Source organism: Leopardus geoffroyi, chromosome A3 (genome assembly GCF_018350155.1).
Source record: "Leopardus geoffroyi isolate Oge1 chromosome A3, O.geoffroyi_Oge1_pat1.0, whole genome shotgun sequence".
Taxonomy (NCBI): domain Eukaryota; kingdom Metazoa; phylum Chordata; class Mammalia; order Carnivora; family Felidae; genus Leopardus; species Leopardus geoffroyi.
The window spans coordinates 111127620-111142402 of NC_059336.1; positions in this window are offsets into that span (position 1 = coordinate 111127620).

The window sequence follows — 14783 nt, forward strand, 5'->3', positions numbered from 1 at the left end:
ATTTTATCATCCGTTCACCTCTTTCTTTTCCTCCACTGCAACCCCTAACTCCAGCCCCTGCCAGCAGACAAGAGGAAAGGCCCCATGCAGGGCAAACACAGAAGGTTTTAGAGGCCAGGTCTGAAATTTATGGTCTCCTATAACCACAATGGGCTGGAAACTGGTCTCCCTGTATATCAGGGAGGAAAAATAGAAAAACAAAACAGGGTTTTGTGATCACATAGCTGTCTTCCCGATATTCCATACAATCAGACACATAACCTTACCTTAAACCACATGGTACTCTAGAGCATTACTTTAAAAAAAAACAATTTTTTTTAATGCTTATTTATTTTGGGGAGAGAGAAAGACAGAGCATGAGTGGGGGAAGAGAGAGAGGGAGACACAGAATCCAAAGCAGGCTCCAGGCTCTGAGCTGTCAGCACAAAGCCCAATGTGGGGCTTGAACCCACAAACTGTGAGATCATGACCTGAGTCAAAGTCAGAGGCTTAACTGACTAAGCCACACAGGTGCCCCTCTTTTTTTGTTTTTTGAATAGAGATTATTCCATTTGTAATGTTGATGCTGAGATAAAAGGATATTCATGCTCTTAATATATGCCAATGTCTGGGCACCTGGGTGGCTCAGTCGGTTAAGCATCTGACTTTGGCTCAGGTCATTATCTCACGGTTTGTGGGTTCAAGCCCCACGTCAGGCTCTGTGCTGACAGCTCAGATCCTGGAGACTGCTTCGGATTCTGTGTCTCCCTCTCTCTCTCTCTTTCAAAAATAAATAAACATTAAAAAAAAAAATATATATATATATATATATATATATATATATATATATATATGCGCCAAGGTCCACTTTCAAGACTTCTCAACATAGTTGCTTCAGTATTCTTACTGGTAGTCATATGGCATATCTGGGATTTTGTGAGGTACCAAGATTATTTACAGATTCGGTGACTGAAGTGAAACATTTACTCTGCTGCAGATGATGATTAAGGAACCCAGGGTAATGTACTTGGATATTGCTTCTAGGCATTTGGAGGGTTTTTTCTTCCTGTCTGAAAGCTTCATCCAAATGGCTTAAAATTAGGTGATTATAAATTCTTTGATACAACTTTATGGAGCTTTATTCCCCTCAACCAGACTGTGGGCTGGGATTAGTGACTTGTTTTTAGGGAACAAAATATTTAAAGGAAAAAATAGTACATTTTTAGTGGAGAAACCTGGCAGATGCCACTTTACGCAAGTGATCAAGGTGTTAACATTATTAGTAATGTCATGTTGATATCATGTACCCCTGATATGATGTGATGAAAGGCCATTTCACCTTTGTAGTATTCTTTCCCCAAACCCATTACCCTAGTCTAATCATGAGGAAACATCAGACAAATCCCAACCTGGAGACATTCTGCAAAATACCTGACCAATACTCAAAAGTATCCAAGCTGTCAAACAGGAAGAAAGACAGAAACTGTCACAGATTGAAGGAGATCAAAGAGACAAGACAACTAAATGTAATGTGGGATCCTGGATTACAGCCTAGAATAGAAAAATGACACTACTGAATAAACTGGAGAACTCTGGATACAATCCATAGTTTAGTTACTACTATGGTGCCGATGTGAATTTCTTAGTTTTGATAAATGTGCTGTGGCTATATAAAATGTTAACATTAGCATATGGAAATTCTGTACTATTTTTGGATGTTTTCTGTAAATCTATGATTATTTCAGTATCAATAGCTAAAAACGAAACTAAAAATGAAATTGAAAAATTAGATGATTAACTTGAGAAGAGAAACACGGTTAACAATGACAAAGAGAATTTCAAGAGTAGAAAAAGACATTTTATTTTATTTTTATGTATATGTGTCCGTATTTTAAAAGTTTATTTTGAGAGAGAGACCATATGGGGGAGGGGCAGAGAGAGGGGGAGAGGGAGAATCCCAAGCAGGCTCCACGCTATCAGTGCTGGGTTGGACGTGGGGCTTGAGCTCATGAACCATTAGATCATGACCTGAGCCAAAATCGAGAGTTTGATGCTCAACTGACTGAGTCACCCAGGCACCCCAGAAAAGACATTTTAGATAACAGCAATTTATCAATTCATTTGGAAGAAGAAAATAAGGCTGAGAGAAGCAAATCAGATAGCTAAATGTTTCAGAGGAGAGAAATAGTACCTACCTTAACATAAAAGGTTTATTACTCTTAACCTAATACTCTTGTCTCAGGTTATTCCTGAGATGCTTGTTTGTGGGGAGAGGGGAGAATCATGGCATAGATGTAGAAATCACACAGTAAAAAAATTATGCATCACATAATAGGACTATTCATTTTATTTTTTTTCTGGTTAATTCCTAATCTATAGGATTTATGGTTCAACCCCCCACCCATACACTCACATGCAAACACGCACACACACACATACACACACACATCCCCCTTTTCCCACAGCATGTTACCTGCAGTCCTACAAGATAAATTTTAGTATTCCTCATTTGTAGAAGAGTATCATGAGGCTCATAAAAAGCGAGTGACCTGCCAAGCTTTCACAGCCAAATAATTACCAAACTCTGGATTGAAACCTCTGTCTAGAACTGAAGCTCAAGCTCTTTCCATTATACCCTGGTGCTTCCTTTCCTGAAAAGAGGCATGGAGAAGCCCCTGGAAAAGATGAGAGAGGAATATCTAGGAGCAGTCAGCTGGATGAGTTGTAAGGGTTTATCATGAATCATTACTTCTCAGCATTCCAGAACTGAAACTTATGTCCCTAAATTTCTGAAAAGGTCTTAAGTGAGTGAATGAGTCTGGGGCAAAAATAGGCAGTTATCTGTAGTTTCAGGGGCTGTCTGTCAGGTAAAGGATTCAAATAGTTTATTTTCTTCCTTTGAGTAACTTTCTGTATGATCAAAATATTTAGTTAAATGGTATGTTAATCTGGCGAGACAATGGTATTGTGTCTTGCTTCAACCCTGAAAGTATATAATAATAACATTGACTATCGACTGCATCTTTCCTCTGTGCCTCATACTGTAATATATTGCATTTGTTATTTCTATTTCACACCTCAAAATAGGAAAGGAATGGTTATCTTTGTTTTACGAAAGGGGAGATTGAGGACCTTTTACCAGTGCTGCCCCTCACCGACCATGCCAAATATAAAACTAATACCACTTGTGTGAAGGAATTAGTATAAAAACACATTTAGATGAAACAATGCTGCCAAAGGCAGATGTGTCTCTTCTAATAGATTTCTGTCACCAGTCCACTTCATACATGTGTGCAGCCATTTCCAGGTATTGTATAACAAAACATCTCTTAAGTCAGAGACCTTTTCAACAACATGTTTAATTGCTGGAAACTTAGAAGAAATGTAAGGAAGGAAATGAACCACCATTCAGCTAGTGGGTATTCTTCACTTTTCCATTCATTATTAAGTCTCCTTGAGGTTGAGACTGTGGCTTCTTGATTCTCCTAGTATCTCTGTGAGATCACCCTGAATCAACTGGATGACTCTTGGGGGTATAAAGAGGCCTCACACAATGACACTGAGGTAACACCTTTTTCACTTCTTGGTGAAGGCCTTAGTAGTACTTGACTGGGCTCAGGTCTTTGGCCTGTTAGCAATGAATATGGCCCTGAGATATTCACCTTTTCTTCACCAACCAGAACTCCCTCAGTTATCAGTGGAGCTAAATAAAGATCGCAGCTGATCTCCAAACTCTCCTTACCAGGCCTATGTTAAAAAGGAGCTCTGGACCCAGAAATCCTGTTAATTCAAGTGTATGTACAAATGCTTCTCTCCTAGACAGTGTATTAGTTGACAGGATTTCTGATACGATTATTTTTTATTATTATTTTGTATGGTGTTTTTTATGCTTACACAGATATCATGGTTCTCTACCACAGGGAAGTGATGGAGGAAACCTCTCCCGGTCAAGTGCCAAAGAGAAATGAAACAATCTATTCTAACAAAATGCAGGCATGTACTTTCTTTGGCCTCCCCATTGAGTGTTCAGCCTGAGTTAATTTCTTGCTGACAACAACTAATGTAGTGTCTTGAGTATTTCATTGGCAAAACTGCAAAAGGAAGCAAACAAAATGAGAGAAATTAAACAAGGCATAACCAAATTGACCATTTCAGTTGCATTAATGAAAATATGTTATTTATGTAAGTTGGAATCAAGCTCTGAAAAGAAGTGAGACACATATATTATATTTCTTGTTTTTTTAATGATTGTTTATTTATTGAGAGAAAGAAAGAGGCAGAGAAATAAGGAGAAAAAGAATCCCAAGCAGGCTCAGAGCTGTCAGTGTAGAGCCCAACGTAGGACTCGATCTCATGAACTGTGAGATCATGACCTGAGTGGAATCCAAGGTTCAGATGCTTTAACCCACTGAGCCACCCAGGTGTCCCTATTCTATTTCTTTAGAGTTATTTACTAAAAAAAATCTATGGTGTTGGAAAAGGTAATGGTTTCCCCTATTTGGTGACCAATATTTTCACCATTCTCTGCTGTGTGGCTCATGCTTACAAATATTAAAAACATGGTATAATTGATTATAATCAACCAATACTTATCATCATGCTAAGAGTTAGGGAAGTGATTCAGACACAGTCCCTGCCATCTTTAGGAGCCAGAAAGAGTTAAACAGGGAAGTTACACATCAATGAAAGTTCATATAAACTATAGAGAAGGGAGTAATTAGCCAGAAAGACTGGAATTTGAAGACTGGATAGGATTTCACCTAGAAGAACAATTTCAGGACATTAGATTTGTTCAAAGTACAGCATTTGTGGGGGCATAATGGTGGACTAACAAGATATGTTCAGGGAACTCTGAAGAGCTTCTCCTAAATGCCAGAGGGACAAGGACCTGGGGTGAGGGTGGAGATGTGGTCGCAAACATTGCCAAAGAGATAAGCAGAGACTAGATTGTTGAGGCCAGTCAGAATTCATTAAATACTTAGCACTAGGTAAGGTATTATGTGGGCTACAAAAAACTACTTGGATCCTTTGCTGCTTTTTAAGGATCTATGATCAAACTGAGAAGAGAAACCAACATACATGAGGCAATTAAAACATAATTAAGAAGTCAATGATGCATTATTGACTCTGCGGTTGGAATTCAAAGACGGTACAGAAATCAATATAGTCTCTAATAATCAAAGAATTAAAAAGTTGGATTTGTACTTCCCCTTGACAAATGGGATGGCTTACTTGAAGAGTTCTTAACCGACCAGTACTACCCCCTAGCGGACATTTGGAAATGTGTAGGTTTATTTTTAAATGGGGAAGTGGGGAGGAGGGTGGGTCACTTTAGTCATTCATTGGGCCAGAGAGGCTAAGTGCCTCATTCAATGAAGAATTGTCTCTCTCAAAACTGCCCCCATTCAGAAGCGCTAATCAGATAGAGGGCAGAAAGTAGATTCCAGATGTTGAGAACAAAATATAAGAATTATAGGTACATATCACTTTTGGTCATTAACAAAATTTAATTGGATAATTCAGAAAAAGATTCTATTCTATTTTTAAAATACACTAACTTTCTCAGTTTATTTCAGAAAATTCATGATTACATAGGCCCTTTGGCAGGATTGCAATCTCAAGTGCTATTAGGGGTTAGACAAAAGCCATAGATATGTAAATTGGTGATTTAACCAGAACCACCTCACCTCCTCCCCTAATGCTGCAAGGTTATTTGGGACATATGGCAGCTCAGTACTGTGGCTGTATGTGCTCATTCTCCTTCATCCACCATGGGTTGAATACGAGTGTCCCGGTTTCAAATGCTTGTGTCACTTTTCTTCTTACATTATGGTTTCTGTCCACCCTTGGCTTTAGTTTACTATTCTCTTTCAGTTTCTTCCCCCTGTAACTGAAGAGTGTTTACATATCACTTTCAAACCTCCCCAAATTGGGTATCTGATCAGTTTACCCCATGGCTCCTTCCCTGATGGACAAAGCCTTAGTCCACCATGTGGGTCATTGGCTGACTTGCAGGTTACTTTTCTTATAGCCTTGAGTGAAGTCATCCCCCCATCAGTTAGCTGTGGGCAGAATGGTGTGGTCCTAAGCATGGCTCATGGGGACTCATTCAAAAAGAACTGGGCCATAGCCCCAACAACAAATACAGTGGCTTTTCAATAATGACTGGTTAGACAAAAGGAAGGAGCTTTAATTGAAGTGGAACACTGCAGGATCCCGTACTCACTTCCTTCTGCAATCAAAAGGAAAAAAAAATCAAAGCCAATTTTGATGAGCGCGCAGTGTAGATGGAATAAACTGCTCACAATTTAGAAGTCTTCTGTTACATTTATGCATACAGACCGTGGTCACTTTCAAATTCAGGTGGCACTATTTTCAGATATAAAGGTCATGGGCTTACTGTCACTTCAAAGTCAACAAGTACAAAATTTAACTCATTTCTATCAGCACCAAATCACCCTCCAAGCTTCTCTATTTCCAACCATAGTATTAGAGATTTTATAGGGAGTAGTGAACTAATTGTTAAGGGGAATAAATCATGGCTGTGAATTGCAAATATCCTAGGCTCCACTTGTTAGAATGCCCCAGGGTCAAGATTGATGGAGAGAAATAACCATATAGCCACATAAAATAAAATTTATAACCTGATGGCCTCCTAGCCAAATTGGGCCAGGAAGCGTTTTTCATTTTGATGAGTACTATATATTGTAAGCATTTGAATTAGAGTACAAATACAAATCAAGGCATGTGAAGTAGAGATGTCAACAGTCTTCACCAATCCAGAAGGGGCTAGCTAAAGAAGCCGTAGGTGAGTACCCGCTCACAGGAGATGAATTGCAAGAGGTGACACCAAAGTAGTGCAGGGTGATGAGGTCAGGTGGGAAACATTTTGTTTGGCTTCTACTCCTTCACTTCTTAAAGTGGTCATGCTCTCCAGCTACTGTATGACACCTAGAGTCCCACGGCTGTTTCTTTCACCTGAACGTGGGACTGGTCCAGGGGGAAAAACAAATGTACATTTAGAAGTCTAATTAGAACACACACTGTCAGCAACACTGTACTGAAGGCCCCATTAAACATCTTGTGAATGCCCAAGAGTGCCCCTGCCCATGTTTGGAGTGACACATTTTGGCACGACTGGTGACAATTAGGATCAGACCCAGGACACTGGAGAATTTGCACGGCATCCCATATGGCCTAGTGTGTAGGTAGATTGTTCCCAGGTGCTTGAAACTCAATGAAAAAGCTCTGGGTAGGAATTAGATGAAAATGCTGGAGAATGCAAATTAGTACACTATAGATGGATCTGTATCATGTATGGTCACATTATGGATTGGATTCAACTGTCAGATGGTTATGTATTATTCATGATCAAATTCAGGGTAAAGATACCAGATGGCAAAGGCATATTCATGGTCAGATCATAGTTGTTAGATTAATTATAAATCTACATAAGAATTGGATAATAATCACTCAGACTGCTCTCAAAAGGATACTCTGTAGATCACCTAATCAAAAGTATTTTTAAAATAAGGTGTGTAGGTTATTAGGTGACATTAAACATTTTATGTTGCCATAAGTTATTTTCCAAAAAGACTCTCTAGTAACATAAAAAATTTTTTCAGATTTCACTAACCTGTGGCTTTGGTCTTAATGTTGGATAGAGCTCAGGGTAACAATGCCGTTTCTTTAAAGGAGTTTACATGATTTACACTAAGTAGAATGTTAAGGGACTGGTGAGACTCTATTAGACAATAACAATGTTTTTGTCTGCATGGCTACAACTCATCATGTACAACTCATCAGGTGTCACTAAACCTAATGTCATCAGTATCCCTGTGGGATAGACATCTTCTGATTGCCCACACCACTCCCCCCACGCCCAAATCCTCTTTCTGTCCTTTCCCACCCTGAATTGTGCTCAGTGAGCATGCTCTGTAAAGGTCATATCAACAAATTCTTTTGTCTTCTATATTCCAGCTGGTTCACTACTGAGGAGCATTAGTGGGAGATGGGGCTTAGAAAGAGCGAATATTCTCTTGGGTCTCTCCCTGTAGGATCTCTTCAGGCTGGCCTGTCTCCACCACAAAGTTCCACAGCTCCTGTTAGGTGGTCCTCCCCAGCACACCGTTTTCTATCTGAAAAGTTTTCTTTCTGAAAACTTCACTGATGATTGCGGTTTTCTGCTGTTACTAGCCCCGGGGTTGTTATCTTTTGTGGTTGCCTTATACCCTGACCACACCTTTGTAAATAGTCTTCTAATTAAGTTCTCCTTAAATATTTGAGTGTGCCATCTGGTTTCTGCTAGGATCCAGACTGAAATATACCCTAAGTACAGAATCATAAGGTCAAAGAATAGTTTGTCTACAATGGAATATAGATTGACATGATCTAGTCAATCTTTCTCATTTTACTGATGAGGACATTGAGGTGCAGAGATATCAAGGGATTTAACCAAAGTCACCAGCTACTACATGAAAACCTGGAGACTAGAACCCAACTACTCCGAATCTCCTCAGTGCATTTTCCACAACAAACTCCTGTGCAGAAGGTTTTGGGCACCCCATGTGTCCCCTGAAGGTGTCTGTCAAGGAAAGTTAGCTCCAAGCGGTTGGTCAGTAGAGAGATTTTTCTACATATAGCAGCTTATGGTCAGGTTGTTATCCACAGTTCCAGGAAGAGACTCATTAAGAAGACTGGTGTTACTGAAAATCCAGAGATCCGTATAATAACTTCAAGAGTAGTTTCCAAAAATTCCAGCTAAACTTGGCTCCCAGAACGTTACAGTACTCAGGAGGGAGAGGATAAAGGGGGAAATATATGAAGTGGGGCCTTTATCTCTCATTGCTCAGATGTTATCCTTAGACAGGTGGAGGGGTTGGGCAGGGGGATGGTTGCAATCAGGCAAGACAGGTGTCACTAAACTGCATGAGAGCAGAGAGACAGGGGTAAGATAATTACCATAAAGTGAGTATCTTTGTGCCAGGAACTGCACTGTTCTACATTCATTATTTTATATAATCCCAACCATAACCCTCATTTCACAGATGAGAACAGAAAAATTCAAGCAAAAGGAAGTTATACCCATAGGGAGTGGGAAATAAGCCCAAGAGGAAACCTAGAGTTCCATACAATTGGGAGCAGTGACAGCAGCAACAAAGATGATAAAATGTTTCTTATTGCCTGTCACTGGCTAGGATGTTAGGGATGGAGGAGAAACAAAGATCAGGAAAGAAGCACATGAACTAGAAAGACCTAGTTGCTGCCATCGTGTCCTATGGGCTATGGGGCCATGGGAGTGGGAAAGTACACAGATGACTAGAATACAGTTTGAAAAGTTTTATTATCTGGAAGGACAGGTATGTTGGGGGTACAGAGAAGGGGCAAGTAACACAGACAAGGGAGGGCATGGGGCAGTGAAAATTTTACAGAGGAAGTGACAGCTGAGTGAACTGAAGGATGAAGAGAAGTTGACAGATGATGTGGAAGGGAAGTGTGTTTCAGGTAGAGGAAACAACATGTGTAAAGGCCTGCTGTTAAGAGAACTCCTGGCAAATAAGTTCATTGGAGCTGATCATATAGGATAGTGGGAAGTGAAGGGGGCAAGGCTGCAAAACTAAGTCAAGGACATCGTATAGGCTGAGCCTGTAGGTCATGTTAAGGAATTTGGATCTTTCTTTTCCCTCTGAGCATTAGAAAGACACTGAGGGTTTTACATAAGGAGATGATATGACCAGATGTCCTGAGGTCACTGATCCTTGGACAGAGATTGTCCTCTGCTCTGGTTTTGTTTGGGGAATGACAAGGCAGCACTCTATTTAGGGTAGGGCTATAAGGCAGCCAGCATGCAGTTGGGCTCAGAGGGCCCATAGGTGTTAATTATCCTTGACTGAAAGCCAGGCCTCTCCAGGGATCCCCAGTAGTTCTGTGTCACTGACAGTGCTTTGCTGTGTTTGCCAGTCTATGTGGCACTCTCTGCCTAGCTGCAAGGAATTAGAATTTACTCTGCTTCCTTGAGCATTTTGTCCTGTTTTAAAGGAGAACCTAAGATATTGTTCAACAGAGGTTACATTGTTTTCATGGTATCATATAATAAGTACAGATCATTCATTACTTATGATGGGGTTGTATCCCATAAACCCATCATCATAAGTCAAAAATACCATAAGTTTGAAAACACATTTAATACACACAACCTACTGAACATGGTAGTTTAGTCTAGACTACCTTACATGTGCTCAGAAAACTTACATTAGCCTATAGTTGGGCAAATCCACCTAACATGAAGCCTATTTTATAATAAAGTGTTGACTATCTCATGTAATTTATTGAATGCTGTACTGAAAGTGAAAAACAGAATGGCTGTATGGGTTCAGAATGGTTGTCAGTGTATTGGTTGTTTACACTTAGTGATCATGGGGCTGACTGGGAGCTGTAGCTTGAGGCAGCTGCCCAACAACACAAGAGAGTATCATACATACTGCCTATTGCCAGGCCAGAAAAAGATCAAAATTCAAAATCTGAAGTATGGTTTCTAGTGAATGTGTATCACTTTTGCACCATGGTAAAGCTGAGAGATCATAAGTTGAATCATCAGAAGTTGGGGACCACCTGCAGTTGCGATGTCTTTTTAATTAACATTTGTGTTTTGTTTGCTTTTCCTTTTCCAGTCAGTAGAGTCTAGCACTGAGTTGTAAGAGTGGCTCAGGATATTTATCTGCCTTGGATGGACTCGGAAAACTTGACCTTGAGTTTGTATCTGGCCATGTGATACAATCAGAACTTGCTCAACTTTGGGAGCCACAGCATTTATAGGAAAAGTATTTCCAGGCAGGAAAAGGGCAGAAAGGGTATTCCTTTGTAAAATGTGAATGGATATGAGACTGAGACCTTGGCTGTATCTGTATGTGCATTAAACTGTCCAGAGAAGTTACCTAAAAGATGCTTACTGAATAAAAGAGAGAAGTGCTTGGCTATTCTTTATAACTGAAGCAAAATGTTCCTGAAATATTATCTACCCTTCCATGTTCATTTTCCCCATTCCTCTCCTCTCCTTTTCTCTTCTATTCCATTTTATTTTAAAGGAAAATTCTAGTTACAAACCAATAAATTGATTTTAGAACTCACTAATGATTGGATTATAGCCTGGACTTTGAGAAATGCTGCTATAGACGATTTAACCAAAATATATTTTTCCTATAATTCTGTTATGGCAAAGAAATGAATTCTGCTTGAACTATGGAATTAATAAGTCCTACCTAACTGCTTGAAGTATCTGAGGATTGGTGAAGATTTCCACAGAGACTGTTACCTCATTGGAAGGGTAGCAACACCATTTCTTAAAGGAAGGATACCTTTATATGGCTATGAGATGGTAAACTCTTGAACCCCACTATATTTGGGAGGTTGGTTAGTAGTATTAGATAGCAATGTAATGGTTTCTTCCCATGAGAAATCTATTTTCAGTTCAAACTCTAATCATAGAGGTATTCCTCTTCCTGAAACAAATGATATGGTGGACATACTGCTGATCACTAACTCAGAAAAAGCTGATTAGAATTCAGAATGCTGAGATCAGAGAGAGAAAAAAAGCCGAATTAGGCACATAGGAAAAGGTGCCATTCCTATGTTCTAAAGGAACTGGAAGCCTGAATTTTTCAGATCCTGTTGAAGGTAGTAGTTCCACTTCTCATTAATATTAATTCCTAGTCCTGAAAATAAATGAATGAGTAGAGACTTGAGAATTTCTCAAGTGCCATGATGAAGGATGGAAAACTTTTCGATCCCAGTTGGTGCGGAATAAAACCATGGAAATGATGAGCCCCAGGGAAGAGGATCAGAACAGTGAACATAAGAAGATAAACCAGATGGATAAACCAGAACAAAGACATCTTAACTTAGTCTTCTGGGTTAAAAGGTTTCCCCCAATCCCACAGTGAGAATTAGAAGAATTAGAAAGTGATATCAGAACCTCAATGTGGGTGTTTATTATTTGCAAACATACTTTATTTATTTATTTATTTATTTTTTCAATGTTTTATTTATTTTTGGGAGGAGAGACACAGCATGAACGGGGGAGGGGCAGAGAGAGAGGGAGACACAGAATCGGAAACAGGCTCCAGGCTCTGAGCCATCAGCCCAGAGCCTGACGTGGGGCTCGAACTCACGGACCGCGAGATCGTGACCTGGCTGAAGTCGGACGCTTAACCGACTGCGCCACCCAGGCGCCCCAAACATACTTTATTTTTTAAAATTATTTATTTGAATTCAAGTTAGTTAACATACAGCATAGTGTTGGCTTTGGGAGTAGAACCCAGTGATCATCACTCCCCATAAACAGCCAGTGCTCAACCCAACAAGTGCCCTTCTCAATGCCCATCACCCATTTACCCCATACCCTCACTCACCTCCCCTTCAGCAACCCTCAGTTTGTTCTCTATATTTAAGAGTATTTTATGGTTTGCTTCTTCTGTTTTTATCATTTTTCCTTCCCTTCCCCTTTGTTCATCTGTTGTGATTCTTAAATTCCACATATGAGTGAAATCATGTGATCTTTGTCTTTCTCTGACTGACTTATTTTGCTTAGCATAATATACTCTAGTTCCACTCATGTTGTTGCAAATGGCAAGATTTCATTCTTTTTGATCACTGAGTAGTAGTCCACTGTGTGTGTGTGTGTGTGTGTGTGTGTGTGTGTGTGTATACCACATCTTCATCCATTCATCAGTTGATGAACATTTTCTATAAACATTGGTGTGCACATGCCCCTTTGGACCAGTATTTTTGTATCCTTTGTATAAATATTTAGTAGTGCAATTCCTGGGTCATAGGGCAGCTCTATTTTTAATTTTTTGAGGAACGTCTATACTGTTTTCCAGAGTGGCTGTACCAGTTTGCATTCCTACCAACAGTGCAGAAGTGTTTTCCTTTGTTTCTCCGCATCCTTGCCAACATCTGTGTTTCCTGAGTTGTTAATTTTAGCCATTCTGACAGGTGTGAGATGGTATCTCATTGTGGTTTTTATTTGTATTTCTCTGATGATGAGTGATGGTGAGCACCTTTTCATGTGTCTGTTAGCCATCTGACTGTCTTCATTGGGAAAGTGTCTATTCATGTCTTCTCCCCATTCCTTCACTGGAATGTATTTTGGGTGTTGAGTTTGATATTTTCTTTATAGATTTTGGATACTAACCCTTTATCTTATATGCCATTTTCAAATATCTTCTCTCATTCTGTTGGTTGCATTTTAGTTTTGTTGATTGTTTCCTCTGCTGTGCAGAAGCTTTTTATCTTGATGAGGTCCCAGTAGTTCATTTTTGCTATTATTTCCCTTGCCTCTGGAGACATGTCTAGTAAGAAGTTGTTGTGACCAAGGTCAAAGGGATTGATGCTTGTTTTCTCCTCTAGGATTTTGATGGTTTCTTGTCTCACATTTAGGTCTTTCATCCATGTTGTTCAACATAATACTGGAAGTCCTAGCCTCAGTGGTCAGACAACAAAAAGAAGTGAGAGGCATACAAATTGGCAAAGAAGCCAAAATTTCACTTTTCACAGATGACATGATACTCTACATGGAAAATCCAAAAGACTCCACCAAAAAGCTGCTAGAATTAATTCATGAATGAATTCAGCAAAGTTGCAGGATATAAAACTAACGTACAGAAATCGGTTGCATTTCTATACACTGATAAGAAAGCAGCAGAAAGAGAAATCAAGGAATCAATCCCATTTACAATTGCAATAAAAACCAGAACATACCTAGGAATAAACCTAACCAAAGAGGTAAAAGATCTGTACACTAAAAACTATAGAAAGTTTGTGAAAGAAATTGAGGAAGATACAAAGAAATGGAAAAACATTCTATGCTCATGGATTGGAAGAGCCAAGTATTGCATTAAAATGTCGATACTACCCAAAGCAATCTACACATTCAATGCAATACCTGTCAAAATAACACTGGCAGTCTTCACAGAACTAGGACAAACAATCCTAAAATTTGTATGGAACCAGTAAAGAACCCGAATGGCTAAAGTAATGTTGAAAAAGAAAACCAAAGCTGGAGGCATCACAATTCAGGATTTTAAGCTGTATTACAAAGCTGTAATCATCAAGACAGTATGGTTGGTACTGGCATAAAAACAGACACACAGATCAATGGAACAGAACAGAGAACCCAGAAATGGATCCATAAATGTATGGCCAACTAATCTTTGACAAAACAGAAAAGAGTATTCAATGGAAAAAAAGGCAGTCTCTTCAGCAAATGGTTCTGGGAAAACTGGAAAGCGACATGCAGAAGAATGAAGCAAACATACTTTAAATAAATGAACAGCCAACATTACATGGCTCTCCTTCTGCACCATGAACTCAGTAATTCTCACAAACCATTCATGTGGCCCTTATAAATTGTAAGTCTATGACTGAAATCAAACAGGACAAACCTACCTCCATTGGTCCTACCCTGTTTTACACGTCACAAATGAGCATAGTTTTGGCTTTGCATCAGGCAAACATAACTTTAAAATAATGTTTTCCTTTCTGCTATAATCTGAATGTTTAGGTCCTCTCTCTAATTCATATGTGGAAATTCTAACTCCCACAGGATATGTTTGGGCCTTTGGGAAGTGCTTAAATATGAGAGTGGAACCCTCATGAGGGACTGGTACCTTATTTGAGAAACCCCAAGGAGATAAATTCCTAGCCTGTTCTGCCAGGTGAGGATACAACAAGAAGATGTGACCTGGAAGACAGCTCTCACCTGACCATGCTGGCTGGCAATTATCAGCAATACATTTCTGTTGTTT